Genomic DNA, 27,954 nt, shown 5'->3' on the forward strand with positions numbered 1-27,954 from the left:
ACCAGAAAATCTTAAATTAACCCTAAAATGGTAAAACTTCAAAATTTCAATAAACTTTAAACTTGCAGCTCTAATGGCTGCATACAATGGTGCCTAGAGCAATCACTACTTCAATAGGACAAATCCAACTACAACGAACTTACAAAGTGAATAGGGGAAACACGTACAACTGGAGATTGGATCTGCTGATCACTTTCTTCTTCTTCGTTCTCTGCTCTGCAACTACTAATCTGCTGAATATGGTTGAACACAAACAACGAATGTCAAAACATTCCTTTTGTCATTCTTTAATAAGCATTTTCCCTCTCATTTCTGAATTCAAAAAAAAATCTCACCTACCAAACATAAATTGCTTGCCATCCATGGGTGCTTGCGGGAACCAACCTGACAAGGTAGCTGGGCGTGGGGCTCGAGGACAACCAGCAAGTTTCAACGTTAATTTCCAACAAATATCTCCATTTTCTAGTCTAAATATATCATATTATCTAGTGATTTCATGAGACAAATTGTAAAGAAACTCAAGGCAATGCATGTAATGTCTTCACACCATCAAGGAGATGATAGAATACATATGACAACCATATAGATTCACATTACATTGTATTTAGTGATATTATAGTGAAAAAGAAATGATATGATGTTATAATGATTATCTACAAAGCTATAACTATTTTTGGAGTTTGATGTGGAATGGTTGTAATAGATCAATGACTGTGGTCTTACTTATCTTTTAGTAAGTTATATTGAAAGATGCAACTACGTATGCTAAAATGTTTTGAAATTTAGAAAATCGTCCGTGGTGTTACTCAATTAGCGGCATTCTGCACAAAACCCATGTCCCAGAATATTGAGATTCACCTTGATGTGCACATAAATCAAGACAGAAGTTGATTTCTTAGAAACTAGTTAAAATCTATATTTGACTGTAAGTTTTCCTATAATGAAAGCTATTTTCTTTTGCAAACAATGGATATATCATTCATTGGAGCAATTGTATTCTTAAATACTAAAATGCATCCTAAAACTCTTGTTGATAAACAACCTTGAGATGTAGCAATTAGTTGTAGTTTTCCTAATCAAAACTTTATGCAATAATTGGCTTATCAGAAAAACATATATATGATCTCTACAACCAGTATCTCTTATAACAAGAAAATGGATGATTGTTGGTAAGCAGGTCAAAGATAATAAGATACAATGTAAATATTTTAAGAGACAAAATAAGCATCTGTGAGAAATAGACCACAATCTGTGACCACTTGGTTATGTAAGGAGAAATTCTTTCTCCAATGTCATGGTTTATGGAAGGCATATTAGTAAGCCTGAGCTGATGTAACAAGTTCGTGATTTCAACAATATTGTCAATCATGATGTGAGGAGGAGGACATTTGAAGCCTTTTTTCTAAGAGCTTTGTAAACCATCCATGGCCTCCACAAATAGTTTAACACAAATCATGCAAAGGATGGGCAACTCACAACCAAAATTATCACTAACAATAAATTTAAAGCTACTACTAGTAAATACATGAAGACTAGAGATTTAAGAGTAGAGTATGAAGTTGAATGTGGTCTGGAAAGAGAAATCATTTGTGAATAAAAAAAGTTTTTCATAGGGCATATCTATGGCAGTTTGTTGGCATTTATTAATTTCTTCCACCGACTATATGCAGTGGTCAAACTATACATTTATAATAGAAGTTTCTCACCAATAAACTTTCCACCAAAATCTACATGTTTCCAAGTGCTGGCCATCATATTTTGCACATGTAATTTTACTATCTTGCAAGATTGTCTTTCATTCTAGGATTTTCCAAAGACCTATATAAATGATGCACATGTAATATTTTTCCCTTGAAGCATGGTATTTGGGGAAAAAGCTACCACAACTTCAACCTAGGAAATAGAGATGATCATTGCAGACATGTTTGCATTCTTTTTATTGATGTTGTGCACCTCTATTGTGTTTCTCCATTAAAAAAACTATTGTTTGACAAGAAAAGTAGCAATAATGTGTATTTATGAAATACTCATAATTCACTAAAGCTTAAGGGCACGTACTTTTAACATAAAATGAGCATGAACTTTGACGAAGGGTCACACCACCCTTACCAACTCATAACCAAAATCACAACAATATGGAGACAAAGAGATGACATAATGCTTCGCAAAGAATGCTTTTATTATACTTTAAAATCTTTACAATATTCTCTAAATGAGAGAACTCCAAACTCTTACAATATAAGAGAGCTTCCAACTAGCTCGCACACCAAGAGCTTCTACAAGAAGAGCTTACAACAAAAGAGCTAAAACCCAAAGGGATTCACCAAAAAGAACTTCCCAACCAAGATCTTCCACACTAAGATCTTCAACCTCCAAGCTTGCCTACAAAAGATTACACCATGAGAGCTTCACTACAAGAGCTTACACTTCAAGAGCTTGATTACAAATGATCATAAACCTTGCTTAAATATGCACTTACCATCAAAGATGTTACAAATACAACCAATGTGGGATAAAAGGTAAATACAACTACCTTAAAATAAATATAAAATTCCCACCCAAATACAACTAAACACCACTATGTGGCCCAGTTAGAAAATTACATTTCCCTTGTAGATCACAACAAATATTAAATGCATGATTTAAGGAACTTTTCACAAACTTCTAAGATGCCACTTACACACCTCGATAAATGGAATGACAACTATTTTTTTTTTTTTTCTATTTACACCACCTATGCACCTTGAAAATAGAAATTCTTCATTTCTCCTTTTTTCTTTTTTTCTTTTTTAAAATTATTTTTCCTCTAATTTTCTTCACTTTCTTTCTCCTCCAATTTTTTTTTATTTTAAAAAACCCCCCTTTTTCATGATGCAAGATGCTCCTGCATTAGACACCCATGGTAGGAAATTTTTTGTGAATATGGATTCACAAAATCAAGTAGTCACTATTGAGATATATATTTTTCCTTCTCTTCCAACACCTCACTAGAAAAAGTATCTGATATCGATATATTTCCTTCTTTCTTCTTTTCCAACACCTAGCTGGAACAAGTGTCTTTTGTTGAAAATACTCCTCCACAATGAACTTTGTCCAAGTATAACTCTCATCCTCATCCAATCTAGTTGAATTAATCACACTTGTAATAAACTAAACAACACCATACCAATCTTCATTTGCATACCAAACATCACTAACAAGATCCTTATGTAAACCATCATCAATATCTTTCAAATTCAGCATCCCATAATTCATAGAAATTTACCTCTTCACATCTTCAGCTTTGATTTCTTCTTCCATGTCTTCAATAAGGCAAGTAACTGCTTCACTTGCTTGATCTCCAACTAAGGCATTATACTCTTCCTCCATTGCTGCAATCTTCAAATCCTCTTGATTTACTTCAAGCTCACAAATATTGTCATTTTGATGCTCTTCCTCATCTCTTTCATATTCTTCAACTTCAAGTTCACAAATATTTTCATCTTCATATCCATCCTCTTGCTCTTCTTTTTTATCACATGTGTGATACTCCTCTCGATCTTGTTTCTTTTTCACATCCAAAGAATTGTCAACATCTCTCTTATGGTGACGTGCTCTTCTGTTTCAAAACTCTACTTCTAATTTATTCACTTGCTTTTGCAAATCAAAGAATACAACTCATAATGCCTCTTGATTTATTGCTCTAATTTTCTGAAGTCTAGGAATCCTCAAAATCCATACAATCACAAAAGTCATCTTCTTCTTTCTCTTCTCCATGCTTAAGTCTATATAAGACAAACTTCTTGCAACACAAGAACCTCGTGCAAACTGCCTCACAATCAGCGATCTATCTATACACTTAGCTGAAATCATGATCTTTATGCAAACTGCCTCATAGTCAGTAATTTGTCTACACACTCAAGAACTTTTTGAAAAACTTCGCCCAACCTAAGGTCCTAGTGCAAACTGCCTCACGTTTGGTGATCTAGCCACATGCTCAAGAACTCCCGCTCTGATACCACTTGATGAAGGGTGCTCCCCTTAATACCATAAACCATAATAGAAAACAAAAAAAATCACAAATGTGAAAACAAAATATGGACTTCTTATCTATGTCGAAAATGTAGAACTACAAAATTCACAAGTACAATATGCTAACCCACCTATCCTTAATTACAATAATATGCAAGACAAGCTTCGAACTACCACCCACAACTGTTCTAGACAATGTTTGGGCCTTTTTTAAATAGGCAATTTTATGCCAACTGGAAAGGTTCTTGATAATGAAACTTAATACCTAAGGCTGATAGACCCTAACAATACATATAGAGTCGGTCAAATACATCTTTGACAATTATTTTAGATATTTTAGGTAGCCCAAATTCAAAAGGCCACAACTCCTAAACTAGTCCTCTGATTGGCTATTATAACCACTTTTCAGAAATGTCAGCTCCTAATTTACAGGCTTAATACCCCATAACCACCCTTTTGTCGAGTTTTCGGACTTCATTCAGGCACTCTAAGGCCTCCAACAATGAGCCTAAAATTTTTTCTGTAAATTTTCCACCAAAAATTTGCAATAACTTCTTTGATACTTAAGCTGGAGCAATGAGATTTTTATGGTAGGCTTATAATTATAAAATGAACCTTCATATGGAAAGTGTGAACATTTCAAGCTTGTATGAAAAACTTACTAAAAATAGCAAGCTCCCATAAATAGTAACCACCCTATCTACTAGTCCTTATTAAAATAGAAAAGACTAAAAAGAAAATATTTTTGAGGTGATGCAAGATTGCTCTTACACCTAGGATGCTCTTGCATCAAACACTCAAGGTAACTTGAGAAGTGACCTCATCACATTTTAGGTGTTTAGAGGAAAACCAAGACGATTAACCTCCTCTTTTGACACCACCCTTACCAACTCACAACCAAAAACATAGCAACATGGAGACAAAGAGAAGATAAAATGCTTCGCAAAACATGTTTTTATTATAATTGAAAATTCTTACAACATCAACAATATGACAACATAGATATGACTTCTTCCAAAAGAAGTTTGCAAATGCTTCAACATAAGAGAACTCCCAAATAAGAGCTTCCATAAGAAGAGTCTTCACACCAAGAGCTTCACCAAGAACTTCCATCAAGAGAACTTTCACCTCCAAGTTTTCTTACAAGAGCTTACACTTGAAGAGCTTGATTACAAATAATCATAAGCCTTGCTTAAATAGACACTTCCAACCCAAGACATTACAAACACAACCAATGTGGGATAAAAGGTAAATACAACTACCTTAAAACAAATATTTAATTCCCACCCAAATACAACTAAGCATCACCATGTGGACCAATTAGAAAATTATATTTTCTTTGTGGATCATAACAAATATTAAATGCATGATTTAAGAAACTTTCCACAAACTTCTAAAATGCCACCTACACACCTCGATAAATATAATGACAACTATTTTTTCTATTTATGCCATCTAAGCACCTTGAAAATAAAAATTCCTCTTTTTCCTTTTTTCCTATTTTTTTATTTTGAAATTATTTTCCTCTAATTTTCATCACTTTATCTCTCCTCCAAAAACATTTTTCTCTTTTTTCATTAATAATTTTGATCACACCCTCTTTTTCGTGATGCAAGATGCTCCTGCATCAGACATCTATAGTAGGAAAAATTTTGTGAATATGAATTCACAAAATGAAGTAGCCAGTATCGATATTTATTTGTCTTCTTCTTCCAACACATAGCTGGAACAAGTATCTACTGCTGGTATATTTCCTTCTTTCTTCTTTTCCAACACCTAGCTAGAATAAGTGCATGCTACTGAAAATACTCCTCTACAATGAACTCTGTCCAAGTATAACTCTCATCCTCCTCCAATCTTATTGAATTAAATACACCTGTAATAAACTCAACAATGTCATACCAATCTTCCTTTGCATACCAAAACATCACTAGCAAGATCCTCGTGTAAACCATCATCAATATCTTTCAAACTCATTTCAAATTCAACATCTCATGGTTAATAAACATTTACCTCTTTCACATATTCATCTTCTCTTGCTTCTTTCATGTTGTCAACAATGCATGCAACTGCTTCACTTTCCTGATCTCCAACTAAGGCACTATACTCTTCCTCTATTGTTGCAGTCTTCAAATTATCTTGATCTATTTTGGGCTCACAAATCTTGTCATCTTGATGCTTTTCCTCTTCTCTTTTGTCTTCTTCAACTTCAAGTTCACAAATAATTTAATCTTCATCGTCTTTATCTTCCTTTGTATCACATGTATGATACTCCGCTGGATCTTCTTTCTTTTCTACATCTAAAGAATTATTAGCATGTCTTTCTAGTGATGTGCTCTTCTCTTCTACAACTCAGCTTTTAATTCATTCACTTGCTTCTGCAAATCAAAGGATGCAACTCACAATGCCTCTTAATTTATTGCTCTAATTTTCTCAAGTCTAGGAATCCTTAGAATCTATCCAATCACAAAAATCATCTTCTTTCTCTTCTCTATGCTTAAGTCTATATAAGACAAACTTCTTGTAACACAAGAACCTCATGCCAACTGCCTCACAATTGGTGATCTATCTACACACTTTACTGAAATCACAATCTTTGTGTAAACTACCTCAGTTGGCATTTGTCTACACACTCAAGAATTCCTTCCTAAAAAACTTCACCCAACCCAAGGTCCCAGTGCAAACTGCCTCACGTTTGATGATCTGTCCACATGCTCAAGAACTCCTGCACTGATACCATTTGACAAAGGGTCACACCACCCTTACCAACTCACAACCAAAATCACAATAATATGCAGACAAAGAGATGAGAAAATGCTTTGCAAAGAATACTTTTATTATACTTGAAAATTCTTACAATATTCTCTAAATGAGAGAACTTCAAATTCTTACAATATAAGAAAGCTTCCACACTAAGAGCTTCCAACTAGTTTGCACACAAAGAGCTTCTACAAGAAGAGCTCACAACAAAAGAGCTTAAACCCAAAGGGATTCACCAAGAAGAACTTCCCAATCAAGATCTTCCACACAAAGATCTTTAACCTCCAAGTTTTTTTACAAGAGATTACACCATGAGAGCTTCTCTACAAGAGCTTACACTTCAAGAGCTTCATTACAAATGATCATAAGCCTTGCTTAAATAGGCACTTCCCATCAAATATGTTACAAACACAACCAATGTGGGATAAAAGGTAAATACAACTACCTTAAAATAAATATTAAATTCCCACCCAAATACAACTAAGTGCCACCATTTGGCCCAATTAGAAAATTACATTTCCTTTGTAGATTACAACAAATATTAAATGCATGATTTAAGGAACTTTTCACAAACTTCTAAGATGCCACCTACACACCTCGATAAATGGAATGATAACTATTTTCTTATTTTTCTATTTACGCCACCTATGCACGCTAAAAATAGAAATTCCTCTTTTCTCCTTTTTTTTATTTTTTATTTTTTATTATTTTTCCTCTAATTTTTGTCATTTTCTCTCTCCTCTAGTTGTATTTTTTATATATAAATTTGATCACACCCCCTTTTTTGTGATGCAAGATGCTACTACATCAAAATATCAATTAAAAATAAAGAGAAAATAAAAATAAACCAAACATGTGAACTTCTTCCACACTATTATGCTATCTCATTGTTTTTCAATTTAATAGTCCTAACTAGCAATTGTTTTTGCTCACATTTGTAAACAATCCATCTAATTTCTTTCAATTATTCTTTCTTCTTTGAAATCTAACAAAAGTAAGATGACTAAAATACCTTTTGTCAAAATTTTCAAATGAAGATCAAGAAATCTTACTTAGACTAGACAAAGCATGCTCTACTAGATTATTTCTTAAAATAGATTATAATTTATTAGACAATAAAAGTGATGAATTCAATATTACAACAAAATATGAATAGATTTAATTATAGAGAGTAAAAAAATCTTACTAGAGCAGAATTATCTTCATCCACCCAAGACTCGTTTACTTCTTCTTGTTCTTCTTTGTCTCATAGGCTGCTTGTCTTCTCCTTAACAACTACTAGAGCAATTGGCACAAAATCACCAGTCTCTATCCGTCATTTGCAACCAATAGCTAATTCAAGTTTGGCATTCTATTAAAATTCTTACATTGAATTAATGTGTGTATGGGAATATATTATAATAACTATAAATGAAGGAGTCATGTTGTCACAAACATCCTTTCCCTCACCTTCTTCATTCCCAATCTTTTGTAATGTGTGCTAGTAAATTCATTCCCAATTTGTTGTAATGTCTTCTATCATTTGATTCATTATATGACCATAATTAAGCATTCATACTCTCTCCTCAAAATAATATTACAAACTCTTTATCTACCTCACCTTTGACCTTCCTGTAATATTCTCCTTGACCGATGATGAATGTATTATTCCCTGTATAGTATTTTTCTATTGAACTTTTTTTGATTGTATCACATACGTTACTAATTGGATGTTTCCTCACACTCTGCTAACTAGGATTGACTTTTTCTGATTGGGTTTTAAAACCTTTTATCTTTTGTTTCATACATTTTCAATTAAAAGGGAGTCATACCTCTTCATATTGCCTTTACAAACAATTTTTGGATATCTAGCATTGCATAATAGACTTTTCATGAGTGAATATTAGTACTCTTGTTATAAGTGGATTGACAAGGACTTATTATTCCCAACCTTTACCATGATATAAAAACTTAAGTGTTATGCAAGTTAAACATTGTGTGAAATAAAGAAGGAAAGCAAGTCACATCTGGGGGTTTGCAGAAAGGAATTTTCATACACTAAATTAGTATGTTGGCTTGTCTTGTTACTTATAAGAAATAAATTGAAGAGCTCAAATCAGCTTTCTTCTTTGGTCTAATTCTATGATTTCTCTTGTGGTTTGATCAATCAAATTATCAGGCAACAGTAACCAAAATGCAAAATTCCAAAGGTATTTCTCTACCAAGAAAGATATAGCTAATAGAGGATGTTGGAAGGGGAAAAAACTTCCTAAAACAGGAAATTCATTTGGTAGAACCTATCATTCAAGAAGATACAAATTTTTATTCTTTATGTCAACAATGTTGAATGTAACAACCGATAAAACCATTTGATAAGCTTCTGGAAAAAAATTGTGCATGCCCTTTTTAATCATTTTACTTCTTCTTGATGATGAGAGTGATTCAAAATGTTGATTAAAACAAAGGCACATACAATTTTTCCAAAAGCTTATCAAAAAAACTTGCAGGCTATGAAAAATATATACCAATAATCAACAGTTGTTTGAAGTAGAGAAGTTGGTTTATTTGCAACAACCTTTGTTTGGTAGGATGGTGGCTTTATCTTGGTGATTAATTTATTTCTTTAGTATGACTTTTAGTCTTCTAGAATGAATTTGGATACTTATATCTTGCATGCATCATTTGATGTAGACAAAGATGGTCTATGGTTGTAGAGACAAAGAAATATATTCTTTATTCTTCAATATTTTTCTTCTCTTCAAGGTGATCTTTTGGATAGTCTAGTCACATCGGTCTAGCAGAGGATGATAAATTTCTATTTTCGCTCACATGTTTTACATTGAAGGTACTATAATATGGACTTGCCTATGAGTCTGACATCCCTAACTAATTTTGTTATTGTTAAAAGTGATTTAAATAAATTTTGATGTTTAAACAACTCCCTAATGCTTTAAATCTGATAGATTTTGATATCTTCCTTATTTTTGAAATATCTTTTTTGCTTGATATCTTTCAAAATTCACCATTATATTTATAGCTTCAAGCATAGACTTGAATATACCAAAAATTCATGTGTATTACAACAAGATAGTGTTATCATGTTGGGTTGATAGGATATTGATTTTCTTTCAAAAAATTTGATAAAATATGTCTTCAAGAATTTGACTGACATTACAATATGATGTTTATAACATTTTTTTTCTTATTTTTTTTGTGAGGCAAATAGTTTTTCTTTACTTACTTATTAATCAAATATAGAATACAAACTCCAACGTAAGTTACCAATGCATCATCCCAGGAGGGAGGTGTGGATGCAAATGTGGACTAGTGCATGGATGCAGGAGGAGGAGTGGTGGATGTTACCAGGAATCTCCGTTGTCTCCTATAGATGTGTGCGAGGTGCTTTGGAGAGCATCCAAAGATCATCTAGAGAGCATTCGAGTACATCCTGTAAGCATCTAATTGTTTCCACCGCCTAGTCAATTAAGTGACTTAAAAAACATGTGCTCTAAATGATTTTTTTTGGTTTTCCTTCTATTTTCCTCACAAAAATAAAATGGCCCTAAAAAAAACCATTTATTGCCCATTCTTCCCATTTTGTCTTCAGTTGGGCTCTTTTCTCATCTGGTCTCCATTGTGGAATTTTGAAAGCAAGGTCATTAGTTTTGAAGAGGATCATTCGTAGGGTGTCTATTGAGCTTCCACAAAGGATGATTAAGCATCTAAGGTAAGAATTCTATCCATTCAATGAGTTTTTTTAGTGATTTTTTTTAGTTCTTCATGAATTTTTCAAGTTTTAGAAAAAAATATTTAAGATATATATATATATTGTAAAGAAATGAAGGACTAAGTTTTTTTAAACATTTCTAAGTTAATTTTTTAAATTTTCTTATTAGATTCGTAGTTTTTATTGTGCAAGAATGGTCACTACTAATAGTCAAAGTTTAGTAGCAAGGCAAGAATGAAGTGATAACTTCAATATTGATGTGGCATCTCCATTATGGCACTAGTACATTTGACCTCATTTTTCAACCAATATTTGTCAAAATTTCAACCCAAGTTGCTCAAAATTTGGACCAACCAATTGGTCAAAGTTTTTCTCATTGAAATTTTGACCAACTTACTAGTTGGTCAAAATTTCAACCAATCCATTGGTCAAAAACTTTCCAGAGCCTTGGTGCAATTTCTACCAGGCATTGGTCAAAATTTTGACCAATGCTTGGTCGAAAACTATTAGGCATTAGTTGAAATTTTGACCAATGCTTGGTAGAAAAATTTCATGCACTGGTGGAAATTTTGACCAATGCTTGGTAGAAAAATTCCAAGCATAGGTCAAAATTGCCACCAATGCTTGGTCAAAAACTTCCATGCATTGGTAGAAATTTTCACCAACGCTTGGTCGAAAACTTCCAGGCATTGGTCAAAATTTCCACCAATGCTTGGTCGAAAACTTCCAAGCATTGGTCAAAATTTCTATTAGTGCTTGGTCAAATTTTTTTTTGAGGCATTCTATAAAATAGTTCACATGCCTTCCCTATGATTTGGCATTTTTCATGTATCCTACACTCTCATCCTGATGATGGATTATAGAGAGTGATATGAAATGATGATGCTAAAAAACAAACAATCAAATCCAAAATGAACTTGCATTAAAAATGGATTGTGGAAATTGTTAGAGTAAATAATTAATTAATTATTAATTATTTATTCTATTTACTTAAGCTTACTTAGGTTAATGCATTTATTTAATATTTAATAGTTAATAGTTGTAGTGATGAGTTGTTGACAACACGAGAGTTTTTTCCCTTCTAGCATGTTCCACCTTTTTGTGGAAAGTGTGCTTAGTTGTCAACGTTATCTTCTACCACCTTCCAAGTTTGTTCTACAAGCTTCCTTGAGGCCTTTATAAGAGGTCTCTCTCTCATTGTAAATTTATCCATTCACATAGCAATTTCATTTTTCCTATTGTGAAATATTTTCTCTTGCTTTATTTTCTTCAAGCTGAGCTTCAGTTTCTCTTCAGCAAGCTATTTTGCATGCAGGTGATCTTGGTGAGCTATGGAGTTGGATTTTATCAACTCCTACATGGTATCAGAGCCTCCCTACTACTTCTTGTTTGAAGGATTTTTTTAAGCCATGATTCAGAGACACAAACCCTAGTTTATTTGTGATTGTTTCTTCAATCAAGAGGAAGAGCATTTTTTCAGTATGTGGAGAAAAAGGAGAAAGAGGGTTTCACATAATAGATTTGATATTTTTTGGGGCTTTTTAAAAATTTTTTGGAGGTGTGATGGTGGCGATTCAAAAAAAAAAACTACAAAGGTGATTTTCAAACAACGATATCTCCCTCATACAGACTCATTTTTTTGAGCAATTTTTTTTTGTTTTGGGGTAAAATTTTGTGATCTACACAATAGTGCAGGTGGTTTGAGATCTCTATTCCTGAATTTTTTTGCAACTCACAAATCTCAATTTTTGCCACTTCAAATGCTTAGTACGGTCTCATCTAGACACATAATCAGGTTCTTTTTTTTTGAAAGTGTGTATTTTTTTGTCTACTTTCTAGATCTATAATTAGATTATAAGTTTTGTAGATAGAAATACTACTTTCAAAAATAGGTCCTGAATTGGCTATTGTAATTGCACTAAGTAAAGAGTGCCCAATTTATACATTGTGGGGGGGGAGCATTTTCTTTTATGTAATTTACTTTAGGATAGACCCTTCTACTTCAGTCTTCTTCTCTCTCAATGGCGGATCCATCTGTAACCTATCTCACACCACACAACTATCACACCTAGAAGGCACAAATGACTAGGCTTCTCATGTCAAGGGGCTTATGGTCATGTCTGGATGAGAATCAACATGTTCTTACATGCCCTTTTGAGGTTCTTCAACACAAGAATATTAAAATGGATGAGGCCATGGGATTGATTGCACTGAATATTTTAGATAGTCTACTATTTCACTTGGATGGTTTGACCACTCCATGGACTTATTGGCTCAAATTTCAGACTTTTTTTGGCATATTGAATGAGTTCTAGGCACTTCAACTTGATGCAGAGTTGACTTCTTTATCACCTAACAACTTTCCCACCATTGAGGACTTCTTGATGAAATTCAAATTTTTGTATACACTTTTGCAAGGATGTGGGAAAACCAAGACAGATGATGAGTGTATCTTTTTGATACTCTCAAAGTTGAGGGGACAGTATCAGATCTTCTCTTCTACTTTCTACTCCACTATGGATGCCTTGGGTGATAGACATAGGATGCCTTCATTTGAGATATTTTGTGATTGGTTAACATGTGAATAGTCCAAGATCAATTAGATGGATTCACTTTCAAGTTCATAGTCACAGGCATTGCTTGTCAAGGATACACAGGAGCAAAAGTCAAAGTAGATATCAGATCCCTCTTCTACTAGTTCATCATCTTCTAAGAAGAAGGAGAAAAAGAAGACTGGGACTCCTACCTATTCCTATTTTTAGAAAGGATCTCATGATGAGGCACATTGTTTTCAGAAGAGATTTGATGGCTATGAGAAACAAATTGCAAATTTGCAAGCTCTTTTTCAAAAGAACATTGTTTCTTCTCCATCCTCTTCTACCTCACACGGGTCTACCTTTCAATCTTCTTCCACATCTTCAAAATCTACACTGGATCTTGGAAAGGCTCATGCATTACAGGCTTCCATTGCATCTCCTTCACAGGTTCCTTGGATATTGGATTCAGGTGCTTCTTACCATATGACATCTTCTCAAGGTGTCTTCTCTACTCTTGAGGCTTCTCCTATTCCTTATATTCTCATGGGGAATAACACTACCCTACCATTCTATGGGAAAGGTTCAGTTCACATCCAAGATGGTATATTCAATGATGTATTATATGTTCCATCTTTATCTACCAACCTTCTCTCAATTTCTCAGATTACATGCAATGGATCAGGGAAGATAGTTGAGTTCACTACTGATTCAGTCTTCATTCAAGATAGTGTAATAGTAGTTCTTATTGCTATAGGGGTAGTTGATCCTTCCACTCATCTCTACACCATCTCACACTTTGGTCCACCATCTCCATTGTTGGAGCATGACTCTTCTCTTTCACAAGAGCATCATGTGGTGCAGTTTGGATACTTGAACCTTTGTATTATTCCTGAGATCCCTATTTTGGCTACTACACCACATCCACTTGAGGGCTTTTCTCCTTTGCAGGATTCTTCTTTTGCTCCACCTGATCCTCCAGCTTCATTTATTGAGACTCTAGGTACACTTGTTGCAGATACTATAGTGGACATTCATGATAGTGTCATCACACCTACCTTGGGGATTCCATTTCAAGATCCTCATCCTTTTTCTTTTGGGCATCAACTAGGCCTTCTAGTTCCCCATCTCATTCAGGGGTTTCCTTGTTATGTGCCTTTGTTCCTTCCACATTGGAGTTTTATTGGTTCGATCATTTCAATAGGAGCTCAATCATTCTGGGGGGGCTAGTTGTACTCATGGTTTTGAGAGAGTCTCTTGAAACATTTTTAGTGGAAGTTGTCCTTGGAGGATCTTGTTGAGGCCTTCCTTCCTTCCTTCCTTTATTTTTTAGCATATTTGTACTTACCTCTTTTTGGGGGAGGGTTTTTCTCTCTTTCCCCATTTATAGAGGTTGCATTTCTTTGCATTGTACATGGTTAAGCTTACTTAGGTTAATGCATTTATTTAATATTTAATAGTTAATAGTTGTAGTGATTAGTTGTTGACAACATGAGAGTTTGTTCCCTTCTAGCATGTTCCACCTTTTTTGAAAAGTGTGCTTAGTTGTCAAACTTATCTTATACCACCTTCCAAGCTTGTTCTACAAGCTTCCTTGAGGCCTTTATAAGTGGTCTCTCTCTCATTGTAAATTCATCCATTCACATAGCAATTTCATTTTTCCTATTGTGAAATATTTTCTCTTGCTTTATTTTCTTCAAGCTCTTGTTCCTTCAGTTTCTCTTCAGCAAGCTATTTGCATGCAGGTGATCTTGGTGAGCTGTGGAGTTGGATTTCATCAACTCTTACAAAAATCTGATATTGTTAATTTTTCATGCATGTATACTAGGACACATCTTAAACATATGTATAATCTCATCAAATCTATTATATATATAATAGATTTGATGAGATTATACATATGTTTAAGTTGTGATTGTCCCAGTAGACATGCATGCAAAATTAACAATATCAGATTTCCACAATCCATTTGTAATGCAAGTTTGTTTTGGATTTGATTGTGTGTTTTTTAGCAACATCATTTCATATCACTCTCTGTAATTCATCATCAAGATGAGAGAGTGCATGATGCATGCAAAATGCCAAATCATAGGTAAGGCATGTGACTTTTTTTATAGAATGCCTCAAAGAAATGTGGTTTCTTTGCAAGCCATGATTGCAAGATACAGAAAAAATGGATTAAGAACTCCTCCTCCTCACTGATTAACTTGCACCATAGATTGAAGTATTTGGGCAAATTGGAGTCCCTCATCTAGCATGGCTTTGGCTGAGGCTAAGTTGGAGTATCTAGAGGGACACATATCAAGAAGTGTTTATGTTATTTTCAAAGTGGTTAACATAGCAGACATAGCTCCTAATTTTCTCAAAGGACTTCTACCCAATTTGGTTTGACTATCTGGACTACAATACCATGGACAATTCCTACAAATGTTGCTATTATAGTCAATGGTCAACTTTTTTATGCAGTGGTCTAGGTAAGAACAAAATCATATGTACATACCGCTATAGAAGATGTTAAAAAGCCTATTTTTGAAAGTAGCCAACATATTGTTGTTGCAAAAGATTTAGTTAGTACTCTAAAATTAAAGTGGGGGGTACTTGAGCTTGATGTGTTGGGAACATTTTGTGGTTCAAATCTTGAAAATTGCAATTATATCCATCCCTTAGAAAATAGGGAATACCCTGTTGTTGTGGGTGGAGATTACATAATGATGGAAGATAAAGGACCCCTCTAATATATAAGAAGAGGAAGATTCCATTACTTGCAACATAAGCCATAAAAATTAGAGCCAAAGGCTCAAGGCTCAACATTAATCCAATCAAGAAACTAGACACTATCATCAAATTAGCTATTGTTGTTAGGCTCCAATTAAATGTGGACTTCATAATGTGTGGACAACATACACACATACATACATATATATATGTAGATATGTACATATATGTATATGTTTAAACACATATATAACATGCGTGTTTAAATTCAATCAAATGCAATTGATAGGTATAAACTTAAATCACACAACCTTTGCCAGGATTATTGATGCCTATGCCAAAAAAAGAGCTCTTGCATAACTCTTGATGTAGACTTGGCATTGTGCCTGTGGTTATGCCCTTTGATGGTTCAAATATGTATCATCTTTGCAGTGCTTTCACTTTGATTGGAAAATTCATTCTTGCAAAGTAAGACCTTGAATAATTATTTTGTGTTCTATACATACATATATATATATATATATATATATATATATATATATATATATATATATATATATATATATATATATATATATATATATATATATATATATATATACAATTTGGGCCAGAAATGTGTTGGATTTCTACTTGGATATCTAAATTATGTTGTTGCATTGGAATGTGTGCTTTCTTTCTTGTGCCTAGTAATGAGAACTGAGAAGTAAGCTTACCCTTCTATCAATGATTGTTGATACTATGAGGTAAGCTTACCCTTCAACTATAACATGGAACAAATTTTATGCATCAAATTTAGATTAGTCCAGTGGGGTTACTTGAATTAAATAGACATTTATAATTATTGCTATTAGAAGAAAGGAAATAAATGGATATAAATTGCTTATAGTGCACCCATGATTGCATTTCCAAGGAAGAAACATAAGCCTATGCTTACGCCAACCTCTGGACTCAGTGCTTTGCCAATAAGGTAATAAGGTTCACCACACTAAATTTACAAAAGACATAAAAACTTTGATGACAAGTAAATGGTTTAAAACCATTGATATTAAATGACTAGAATGTAGTACTGTAATCCTATTCTCTCAAGATCATCCAATACAAAAACATACCCAAGGTTTGATATATTCAATGTGATTTAGAGCACACACATATACACAACATCCACTTAATCTAATGCTTGTCTTGTTGATAAACTTCAGAAAAGGTGTGTTATCACCATGTCCGTGTTGAAAGAAATAAGCTCCATGAAGTAGTTAACTTCATTTTTGGTGGTTGTGTTCTATGTCTCTCACAAATGGACTCTCATAGGCTTTACAAGTAAGTACTTCCAAACTGAATTAATTGCTCACTTTGTAGAGAGTAAGGAGAAGAGGGTTAACTTTTCTTTTTCATGGCTATATAGGCTTTTCAAAGCTTTGGTGGATGCAGGGGATCTTTTAAAGCTTGAGTCGCAGATAAGAAATACTTATATAGATTTCACCCCTATGGTTGTGATCAGTGTTCTCAAAAACTCTCATCCCTTTCTTTCTCCAACACAAGAACAAAATGCTGAACTAGGTACTTATTATTTACATATATCCATGTGAGCTTTAGAGAAAATTCAATTTTTTGCTCTCCCATATCTTAGTCTAATTCGCATATCTTAGTCAAACAATTTTAGAATACAAACAAATAAAGCAGGGCATCATGAGAGCATAGCACACAATGCAAATCATCAACTACTATAAGAAAATAAGAAAATTACAATAGGAAAATTACCATTCCACTTTTGCCTCTTGCTTTATTAATTATTAGTTCATAAAAGTTGTGCTGCTGTATTCCACAATATAAATATATTAGCAAAATAAAACTAATTCTAAAGTTAAACAAATGCTATAGTCACTTACCATCAGTGGTACATCAAAGAAACTAAAATTTAAGAGCCAAAATTTCTATTTGTAATCAACAGAGCATATATCACCAATAGAAGCCTTGCAGAAGATTTAACACTCTGCAAGTTTTGTGAGGGTTTCACAGGTGACATTATGCTCTAGTTGATTAATACTCAATACCAAAGTGACAATTTGATTCAGTGGAACCCTATTAATGGTAAAGGACAAGCAAGCATACGTGAGGTAGAATTAGATCCTGCTTCACATATAGTAAGTTTTCTACTGAGGTAGTTTGGATCTCTCTAAACTCAAATGCAAGTTGTTGTTGAAGAAATCGTAGAAATTCGGCTATTGTATCTCCTTTCCGAACCTACAAATGAGAATGCCAAAGTTGTGAATCAAATAAAATAGCTATTCTACAAGAATTATTCTCAAAAATTTATCTATATGTAGCCCCTAAAGTATTGAGGTAACAAGAAGAGGTAGTGGACCTAACAACAAAAACCTAGTCACCCATTTTTGTTGTGAATGAATTCACTATAGCTTAATAGAAAAAAGGTTTCTAGTGTTGTCGGTAAAATGTATAGTGTAGCTGATGGATAGATTAGTATCTAAATGGACACGTGACACTTGAGTCACCCCTTTTGTGTCTATTATTATTATGATATCCACTCAAAGTTGCATCATTGCTTATGTTATTGTTATTGATGTTGGATGCTTCCTGCATTAGTAACACCTGCTGGTGTCCTTTTGCTTTCGCATTAAACGGGCACTATTTCAGGGAATGTCCTACCACTTGGTAGATGGGACAAAATTGTTTCTTTGGGCATGAGCCCTTCATATGGCCATCTTCTTTACAATCTATGCACCACAGTTCTCCCTTCACTGTGTCTAGATTCTTTTTCAAATTCTTGAATTCTTTCATCATCTGAAGCATATCTTTTTGTAACATTATCTATTCCATATCCTTGAACCTTATGGCAAAAGGAGATTAGTGTGAAAATGACTTCATTGATGTTTTATAATTTTTGGTTTTATGACTCATAATTCAACTCTCATAGGTTGTTCTCATGGTCTCCAATTCTTTGAGAACATTCTTGTTTGACTTCTCATCACTACTGCTACTTTTCAAGGATGAATCATCTGAATCAGAGGATTTATGCTTTTTCTTCTTACTTGTCTTTTGTTCACTTTCTAAATCAATTGCATGAGTATATGCATTGGTGTATGATGTAGGTGGTACAATCTTCATCTTCTTTTTTGGAGCTGGCCATAGCCCCTCCACAAACCACCATTTTTTCAAATCAGTGGAAGGGGTGACTCAAGTGTCATGTGCCCGTTCGAATACTACTCTACCCATTGAATACACTATACATTTTATCGAAAACATCCAGTATCATGAAACCAAAAATAACTGGACATAAAATAACTTGAACCAAGCATAACAACCATAGAATGAATCATACTTGCACATGCTTCATTCACCAATAGAAATCTCATAGTTATGATCCAAGAAGAGGATATGTTGAAGACAACATGCTTTAGCCAATTGGCAGTGGCCATGTTGAATTCTCTATCCATCAAAATCTCTTGTGGAGTTATCATTCATATGATCCTTTCCCAAAATTTTTCTCAGCCCTCTCATCCTAAGAAAGGATCAAAAGGCAGAAAACATCACTTCTCCTTAGTTTTATAACACCAAAACTTAATGCTTGTTGCATGCTACCACATAATTACCATGGTACATCCTTACTATGATAGGGATGATATCTAATTCTTTAAAATCCTTTGAATAAACAATTACAACATGAATTACCCATCACAAAAATGAACAAATATAACATATCATATAAAAAAGACATTTAGCTTTTATCTACCAAAACAAATCTAGAATAGTTATAATGAACTTGGATAGAAATCTTTGTAAATGAGATCATATTGTAATGGCCCATGGGATGCTTACAAAGCTAATATCCCTCAAATTTATTTTACACCATCCTCTAAGCAATCAAAATAATCTAGTAAGCACATTACAATGATCAAAGAATCAAGATATGATATTGCTGAGAAGAATAGAATGTGTCGGCAATAATTGGTCAAAAATCCAAAATCACTCAGTTAACCTCCAGTTGATAACTCTGATGCCTTTTCCATGAATTAATTTTCCTTCCATGGATTAGATGAGCTTGAGTCATTGAAACAAAATCTAGCAAAAATAGCTTAGCTAGGATCCCGACTAGTGAATTGAAGCATCCTTTCAGCAGCCACTGTATCTTTTCATGTTTCATTCAATCCATGTAGCCAGGAAAACAAGAGTACACAAAATATCACTAAATGGTAACTTTCCAAAACTAAGGGTGAGGTTTTCTCTAAAAAAAGTCAGTGGCTTTAGGTCCTCAAAGTAGCTCTTAGGGGAAAATGTTCTCTAATTGCTTCAAGGAATTACTTTGCTAATAGGAGATCAGTTATGTTGATTGTTTGTTTGTTTGATTGACTGCAAATTAATTTCAATATTCATAAAAGTCAAAATCAGAAAATGCCAATTTGAAATGAAGCCTTGAAGTTATACATTGTAATTTTGGCTTGTAGAAGAATATTAAATGGGTTGGTGGTAAGAATCTCTTTCAAGTTACTCCTGATTACATGTATGCTTGACTACCCTCTGCTGATTGGTGCAATTGATTGAACCTCTTGTGAGGTCTTCATGATTCTAGGAGTGTTTGGGCTAAGAGACAAGAATTTGGTCTAATTATCTACCTAAAAAATCATTTTTTTAGATAGTTTTGTTGCTTAATAAATTGGTTGTAGGGGATAACTCTTCTAAGTCTATCTAGATGTCACATTATCTGTTGTTGTGAATAATGTGGCAATGTAGGTTCATAAAGGTAAAGATGATGGTAAGAAGTTTTGTCTAGATGGGACTCCTATTTTGGAGTCTAAAAGCTTGGAGATGGGGCCAGACATGCATTTAGCCCTCTAGGATAATGTTAAGTAACTAAGATGACATAGATGATTATTGAAATTGTTTTGTCCCTGACAAGGTTCCTACGAATTTAGATGTTGAGCCAAATAGTGTCTCTCTTGGTCATCAGATGAATGTTGATGCAGTGCCAAGTAGTCATATGCCTATTGTATTAGAGCCAAGTTCTCATGTCTCAATTGTTGCTACAAAATAAGTGAAGAATGTGGTGTTGTTGTTTCAGTGCTTGATGATGTATGTTCTAATGAGAACTCTTCTAACAATAAATGGTAATGGTGTTCATTCTCTTTAACCTGGTGCACCTGTGAGGCACTATCTAAACTATTGGCTTTAAGAATGTGTGGATTTTAGGTACCAATCTCTAAAGAAGAAAGTTGAAGGTTTTGTTGATCAACAAGAAGGAAAAAAGGGAAAAAGGAAAAATGATTGATGTGGTATTTGTTGATTTGGCTTTACTCCTATTATTTTGGATGGTAGTTATGCTAATGTTTACTTTTGATTGCTTATATAGATGGTTCAAACAAATGATTCCTTTCTCAATTTTTAGTGGGATGTGACCATAAAGACTGTTGTTTGATATTGCTTCTTTGGATCTATCTTGGACATGGCTGGGAGTCACTACAAAGGGTATAGATTTGATCTAGTTGAGCTACTCATTTCAGTGTTATAATGCATCTTCCCTAAATTCTATCAAGTGTTTTGTCTCTATGATTAGTTGGTGGTAAGATCTCTAGCATCTATCCCTAGGTCAAAAGTAAAAAGTGTTGAAGGTTGCTATTTCAAAAACTGATTTAAGTGTTGTTTGATGGTTGACTTCTTGTAGGGTAGGGATAATTTGTTCTAGTGTTTTGGTGCCAATTTTTTGTGATTATAAGTTGATCAGTTCTATGTAAGCTTTCAAAATTCATTAAAGCTATATTTGTGTACTAGTTCCAATATTAAATAAAAAAGTTGATATTACTAACCTGGGCAACATTTGACAGTGTCGTTTCTCCATCTGCCAATGAAGCAGCCATCATTAGAGTTTTTGTAGCACCAACACTTGGATAGTCAAGATAAAATGTACCCCCAACTAGTCTGCTCACATTGGTTGCATATGCATGTACTTTACCTTTCCTAAAAGATTAAATCATCATACTGTTAGGTGGTAAGTGAGTTCAAAAGAAAGAACATATAACTGAATGAATTCAAAAGAAAAATGATTATAGCTAGATAATCCTACAAAAGAGTGTTCTAATGGAGTCAATTGGTGGTCATAAAGAATGGTACACAATTTTACTTGGTACTTCTTTTGCAAATATAACAACAGCCCAACTCGGGTTAGGATTGTCAAACAAAAAACTGGTGGAACTTGCCAGAACTTCGTACATTTGGAAACAAACAAAAACCTTCATGAATTTCTTAAAATATTCATAAGCAAGAAATATTATAATTTGAAAGCTAAACTTAATGTTATTGATAAAAATGGTGAAAAGGTTAATATTTGTGGAGAATGGTAACAATACAACTGATTATTTGAATACATTTCATTTGCAAAAATAGTAGTGCCTCAACTAGGAGATAAATCAAAATTTAAGCTAACCATGGCTTTTTATAGTTGGAAGCAATCAACAGTCTTGTTTAGTTTGTTTGGATATTCAAGAATCAAGAAGTGAGAATTATAGATACTTCATGTTAGTTAGAATAATATTTGAAACCCTATGCAAGACAATGGCTTATGGGTACAAGAATATCTAGCACTCACAAGATAAAATGCTATATCAAATTTGCATTATAATCAGCCATGCATAGGGACAAAAATAATCACTGTGGAGTCATTCATTCAATGGCCATATCCTTAAATGATGTAGTAATTAACAGAAATGGAGAATACAATTTTTATTAAAAATTACGTCAATCATAAAGCAAGAAAAACAATAATTTTATGGAATTAATGCAAATCAGTTGAAGAGATTTCATGGCAATCATAAAGCAAGAAAAATAATAATTTTACGAAATTAATGCAAATTAGTTGAACAGATTTCATAACGAAATTAATGCTAATAAAACTACTGTAATTGGGTATAGCAAGAGAAAGGTTTTAGTTCTTGTGTACTACCACTCTGCTGCTTGTTTTTGTCCCATATCTTGATAATAAGAAAAGGGAATCCAACGCACAAGAACCTATAAATATTTTCTCATAAAATTGTAACGCTTAATGTAATCTATTTCTTTAAACTTTTTTCTATCTAGCATCTTTTCTGCACATATTTGTCAATAATTTGATGGTTAAATTGTAGAATTGTCATTCAAATTCATATTAGAATGCTATTACTAAGTATTCAGGTTAGGGTGAGATCCCCCATACATAACATCACCAATTCAAGTGTAATAAAAGTTCTTACCCCCAAAATTTTAGAAAACTAGTGCATTTGCTCCAAATTAAAGCTAGATTAATACAAATTTAGCATGTGATCTCTATGAAAAAGAGGCAGCCAAACAATGGAGGTGTTGAGACCTACTTCTGCATTGATGATGTTGTTACTTTGGTAACCATACAATTGTTGAGAAAAATAACATAATGATTATCTTACTCATATGTTAAACACAAATGCAATATCAACACGATGTTAACTTCATAATGGTTTTTGACAATTGAGTGCCAATACACTTACCTACTTTCTATATTGGAGCCGAGTACACCATGAATGTCGAGCCACAACATGAGCTGAGTTAGGAAAGACTTCAGGTGCCGAGTGATCTTCATGTGCTGAGTAGTTTTCAGATGCCGTGTGAAGATCAAGTGCAGAGTAAAGTTCAAGTGCTGAATGACTTTAAGTGCCAAGCAGAATAAAGTGTCGAGTGATATTCAAGTGTCGAGTCATAGATGATGCCGAGTAATACAGAAATAAAACAAGTGCTGAGTAAGCTAGTTTTGTTGCCAAGGAAACAGCATGTGCCAAGCATCAAGTAATGCTTCAGGAGCTGAGTAACTCAGAATATCAGCATAAAAGTTTGTAATTGCACAAACTATGATGCAAACAGTTTTTGTAGCCGACATAAGGTAAATCTCGAAAGATTAAATGATAAGATAAAATCTTTTATCTTTCCTATGCAATCTACATGCAGCCAATAAGAAAAATGATGAAGGCATGCAAGCAATGGAAGAAGTGCAAACAATGAGCGGCAAATAGAGATTGAATATGGATCATATATCCATACCTAACCCTAAATCCTCAAATGTCTTTATAAGGAACACAAAATTTCATTGTAAAACATACAAGCAGATATACAAGGGTGTATAAGGAAATCTACTTTCAGAACAAGGGTTATCAAATCACAAAGGATCAAGATCAGAGAGAGCAGAACAAGTGCCTGCATTCAACAATCAAGGATTGTAATCTATCAGGTTCATTGTACCTAATACTTTCTAGCAATTGTATTAGAATGAAAATCCTATGGTGATAGGTTAGCTTAATAGATATTTTGTAGATCCTTTAAATAGGTGATTAAATCCTTTAACAGGGTGACACTTCATGTAAAGTGTTTGTAAATCCTCTAATTAGGTCACTATTGACACAGTGTAAAGCCTTTAACAGGGCAGACCATCAGAAGTGGTTGAACAATATTGCTGCAGTAATTTTTGTGGGTATAATTCCCACCCTAGTTTTACCTTCTTATTCCTGGAGGGTTTCTGGGTTACCAAATTTCAGTGTTATGTGTTGTTGATGCATGTCTTAGTTTCATGTTTACTTGATGAATTTACATGCATGCAATTTACTTCCACATAAAAGTTTTATTGGTTAAAATGTGATATTTCTTATTCACCCACACCCCCCCCCCCCCCGCTCCCCCCCCCCCCTTCTCATAAGTATTATTCCTATTTGAATATTCCAACACACGAGTGACTTAGTTGTGTACCATTTGAGCATTGATGATCTTTGATTGTCCATCAAAATAGTGTTGCAAGCACTTTTACCAATCCGAGCTATAGTATGCAGCTTTTCATGCAAAACAACTTGAACATTTATTTTTTTATTAAAAGAGGGATAAAGCTTATTCAAATTCAAAAGATATTACAATCAAAGAGCACAAAAAAGAGAGCATTAAATGTAGAGGAATGTGTTTGAACTCTGAATCTTAGCAACACAAAGACAAAGTTCAATTCAAACATCTTGTTAGTGCTAATAGTTTTTTAATCAATTTCTTTGGTAGATGAGTAAATAGACCCTACTTTTTAGTGCTACTAGTTTATGCATGCGGAATTATTCTAACTTTTGATTGATTTTGTTCAGATAGAAATGCTGAACTCAACTGGAGTTTTGATAGTGATTAGTGCAAAGTCTATTGGAGTATATGTAGGAGGCTTCCACAACCTTGACTTTCGCTGGGCACCAGATTTAGTAGCTCTCATATTCTTTACATTAGGTGTTCTATACTCTTTTAGAGACACTTTCCTCCATGTGCTTAGAATGTTAATGCTTTGTAATTTTTATTTTGTAGGTACAACAACCAACCTAAAGGGAGTAGTAATCAGCCATGATGCACTCATTGTTTAGTCAAAAGCAAAAATTGCCATTATAGGCTACAATCATAATGAAGTAATCAATCTCTCAAATATTTATACTTAACTTATAATTTTTGTTATGATATTGCTATCAGGATTTAACTGTGTAGTTTTCGATTATTTTATGGTTAACTTATGAATTATGTGTTAGAGCTTTGCACTTTGCAGTTATTATGCTTCTCACAACACATGTCCTAGTTTAGCAAATAAAAAATTTGTCAATTTAAAAAATAGTACAAAGAGTACAACCACCCTTAAACTTCACATACTAAGGAAACATTAGGCTTGGAAAAAGTAAGTCAGCTTTGACTATTTAACACTTTAGCCTAGGAATCAAGCCTTAATGTGTGATGTTTAAGCCATCAACTACAGAAAATAATGTAAGAATTATTTTCAAGATGGCTCCAAATTATAGAATCTAGAAAATTCTCATTTTTTCTTCCTCATATCACATTTGATAGGTTTATCTTCACACTTCTCCACTATGCCACATTGGCAGAATCTCTTTGGCATTGACCATTATATTAGCAGGAGGATGTTATATCTTTATACCCAAGTTTGAAGTAGCTTCTGCTCTATTTGCAATACAAAGATACTTTGTATTAGGGATGATCACTGTACCAACTATGCTTGCTGATATAGTTACATTTTACATCAATTCAAGGTACGCTAATAATTACTTTTACTTGCATAACTGAATTCTCTTACTAAAAACATAAAAATTAAAATGTTTTATTCAGACCATTCCAAAGTTCAAACTCTCTCGGCAAAACATGGTTTCTTTTGTTTGTCAAAACCTAGTAGAAATAAGAGGTTTTATCAATATGTAGTAAAGTCATAGTAAGAAGGAGACGTACTCACTAGTAATCTTTTGGAAAATATGGCTGCACATAAATTAGAACCAAACCCAAGTGTTGAGCAGAAGGAACATTTGCCGAGCAAAGATTTTACATGGAACAGAAATCTCAGCTATATTGTCAATAGGAAGATCAAATACTAACAACATATATCACTATAATGTTCGTTCTTGAAAAATTGCTTTGTATGTTTGTTGCTTTTGTAAAACTATAATGTTTGTAAAGGCTAAAAATGAACTTGCAGTAATAAATTTAATTTGGACGCTGCTAATTGTCTATCCCTCATGCTTCTACAATAGAAGAAAGAAAGGAGAATCAACACTATGCTTTTCAAGTCTTGAGAAGATATTTAATGGAGCTGGAAGCCTATCACCACAACTTATCAAGAAAGTCACTGAAATTTTTCCAAGAGCTCAGATCTTTTCAGCTTATGTAGTTTACAGTTTGCTTTAATAATAGGAAATGGAGATGACAGAATCATTAAAAACTCTCCCATTTGATGATTTATATTAACCTTTATGTCATGTGATTTTCTTTCATGTGGTTGCATTCATTTACCTATTTCATATTACTTCCTAAGGAGACCTAATTCTACTTCTTTTTCTAAACTCTTGTTTGTTATTATTTTTAAAAAGGTATGACAAAGGCTTGTTCCTCAATGACTTTCACTCTTTCCCACGATCCAATCATTCAACAAGCCAATTTTACCAAAATACAAGATTATTCCATGGATCCAGCTAATTAGAATAATATTCAAGATCACCAAATAGGAGTTTTTGTGGGAAAGCCTACTCCTCATGTGGAAATATAGATAGAACATAGTGATGAATGTCTTGAAGTTAATAATTTATACAATGTGGGGACTATAATGACAAGAGGCCCACATGTAATACTAAAGTATTGGGGCCAAAATGATTCAACCACAATAGCATTGAGTGAAAATGGATGTCTAAATATAGGGGATCTTGGATGGATTGATGAAGAGGGAAAATTATGGCTTCTTGGCCAATCTAAAGATGTGATTAAAATTGGTGGAGAAAATGTTTATCCTTCTAAGGTGAGTGTTTCTCTTCTAGCTCAATGCCAACTTATAATAACATCATCTATTGTAAAATTGCACCCATAAAACCATCTTGCTCTATTGTGGTAGTTTATTTTTTTATTGATCTTGATATGTTCACCTCTACTCAATTACTTTTGGCACTTTTTAGTTCTTTTTAAAGTCTTCCATCTACAAAAACTTAAGTTGTTTCAAATGAAAGCACTTCAATTTTAGTTGCTGAGCATAATTTTCATTGATGATCAAGATGATACTCATCTATTTCATATATGCTAGTAAATAATTTTCTACCATCACAAGTGGAGAAGATCCTATTACAGCATCCAGGGATTTTGGCAGCTGTCATTCTCGGAATCCCAGATCTAAGGTTTATTGAAATTGTTACTGCATTCATCTAACTAAGGGATGGTTGGCACTGGGAACATCATAATTTTGCAATACTGAATAGTGTAGCTATGAATGAGCACAACACAAAAAATTGTCCCCAATGCTGCTACAATTGTTTTATAAACAGCAAGGACTTACTGCATATGCCTCTCCTATTAGCCTATTTAAAAATTGTAGATTATGTGGCTATATTCTTTATAACATAGCCTTATATGTTGGAAAATCTTCAATGGAGACACAATTGACAAGATTGTATCTATAATCAACTGTCTATGTTTTGTAATTAATATTTCAGATCATTTTCAAGAATTTATTATTGGGTTTTCTTCCCACACCTTAAAAATGGAAAGAAATGGTTTGTGCTTTGTATAAACATGTTTAATTTGCCAAGGATGTTCTTCCCATAAAAAGAGTCATTTCCAAGAACCAAAATAGGAAAAGTGAAGAGAGATGCACTAAAGAGAGAAATTATTTTGAGACTTCAACCCTGTTCGAAAATGACAGCAACTAGAAGCAGCTTGTAG

The 27,954-nt window shown here is 33.5% G+C and overlaps 1 pseudogene; it reads left to right on the forward strand.

The window, feature by feature from the left end:
* Positions 1-362: 362 nt before the first annotated feature.
* On the forward strand, positions 363-27,954 carry LOC149532475 (2-succinylbenzoate--CoA ligase, chloroplastic/peroxisomal-like; annotated as a pseudogene).

The sequence above is a fragment of the Cupressus sempervirens genome, chromosome 10, assembly GCF_028749045.1.
Source record: "Cupressus sempervirens isolate cs-2001-9-10 chromosome 10, ASM2874904v1, whole genome shotgun sequence".
Lineage (NCBI taxonomy): Eukaryota > Viridiplantae > Streptophyta > Pinopsida > Cupressales > Cupressaceae > Cupressus > Cupressus sempervirens.